We start from the raw sequence: 2,059 nt of genomic DNA on the forward strand, positions 1-2,059 counted from the left end.
CTGGCATGGGGGCCTGGAGGTTAGCTGTTACAGATCACATTGGGTTGACTGGCATGGGGGCCTGGAGGTTAGCTGTTACAGATCACATTGGGTTGACTGGCATGGAGGCCTGGAGGTTAGCTGTTACAGATCACATTGGGTTGACTGGCATGGAGGCCTGGAGGTTAGTTGTTACAGATCACATTGGGTTGACTGGCATGGGGGCCTGGAGGTTAGCTGTTACAGATCACATTGGGTTGACTGGCATGGAGGCCTGGAGGTTAGCTGTTACAGATCACATTGGGTTGACTGGCATGGAGGCCTGGAGGTTAGCTGTTACAGATCACATTGTCAGCTGAGTGGGAGAGGGTGATTCTTTCCTCTAGTAGAGATTCTGAGGTTATGTCTCAACGGCAGGTGAAACGTCTCCCTGCTCACTTCCAAGCTAGTCTGTTCTAACTCACATTTTTGTCAATAAACAGACGCTCTTATCCAGAGTGACTTACAGTTACTGCATTCATCTTAAGACAGCTAGGTTGGACCAACACATATCACTGGCATAGTAAGTACATTTTTTGTCAAAGTAGCCATCAGCTAGTAAGAAAATAATTCATTGCAAGTCAGGTCTACCATATCTGACAGAACATTTGAATGCAAAAAAAAGGACCAATCAATGTCAGATGATTTACCCAGAAAAACTGAAGCAGATAGTTTATCAGTGAGTGGTTTGGCACCAATCTCAGCTCAGGGTCAGATTACTGATTGGCAGGAAAACAGTTGATGTTTTACTTTTGGTCAAAGTTCAATTACTCTTTGGTTATTTTAATTGGTTGTCAGACATTTGTAAAGAACACTTCACTCAGTCCCTAAAGTGTACTAGTAGTTATTGGCTATCATTTATAGAATCAAACATCTGCATCAGCAACACAAGTCATTGATCGTCTATATTCATTGCTTATTGGGGTGCACTTGTCACATGGACATCCCAGCCAGAACACATTCTTGATGGACATAGACAGGTTGGTTGTTTATTAACAAAACCGACACGTGCACAACAATGGGGCAAAACAGACATGGTTGGCTTAGACTGTTGACAACATGTCAACTATATTTAGTCTCTATGTTTATTGAAAACAAATACATTGTTACAGTTGCTGGTTAGCTAGCGAGTTTTTGCCATATTAGCATAGACATGACATCAGTCAATACAAAACATGGTATCAATAACAAGATGAGCTGAAACTAGCCACCTATGATTCCTCAAAAGGCAGGTTCCTGTTGCTAGCTATCTGACCGTTCAGTTCAGAATCATAAACGCACACCTTTCGGCCTCATCAATGCGCCGTGCATCATTTGTGTTGTTGTCAGCAAACCCGTCTATAGTGTTTGAAAGGGAAGGAAACCCTACTGCATGAGCACAACCATTGATAGTGGCTAAAAGACTACTTATTACTCGTAAAAGAAACCTTTAAAAAACCAATGACACATGCTTAGTGTCATACGACTGGAAAAACAGGGTGCCTGGTCTTCAATCACACTCATGAAGGGAATTATTCAGAAAGCAGTTTTATCAAATCATGGTTGGATCATCATCAACGATGATGCAATTATGTCTCTGTGAGAGGCTGTTCTAGAACACAAATCTGTCTGTGAGAGGCTGTTCTAGAAGAAAAATCTATGTCTCTGTGAGAGGCTGTTTTAGAACAAACAACTATGTCCCTGTGAGAGGCTGTACTAGAACAAACATCTATGTCTGTGAGGCTGATTTAGAACAAACATCCATGTCTCTGAGAGAGGATGTTCTAGAACAAAAATGTATGTATCTGTGAGGCTGTTTTAGAACAAACATCTGTGAGCAGCTGTTCTAGAACAAACATTTGTCTCTGTGAGGCTGTTTTAGAACAAAAATCGATGTCATGAAGAAACCTGATTTGCAAAAGCCTAACCATTTGTGAATCCATATTTAGCAATTTATAACTTAGTAAAAGATGAAGAGGAACAACTCACTGATTTGTATACAGCATGCGGGGCACATTGTGGACAAACATACTGTAAATGACCAAACCTAGTTCTTGCCAGA

This window comes from Salvelinus fontinalis, chromosome 8 (assembly GCF_029448725.1).
Source record: "Salvelinus fontinalis isolate EN_2023a chromosome 8, ASM2944872v1, whole genome shotgun sequence".
Taxonomy (NCBI): domain Eukaryota; kingdom Metazoa; phylum Chordata; class Actinopteri; order Salmoniformes; family Salmonidae; genus Salvelinus; species Salvelinus fontinalis.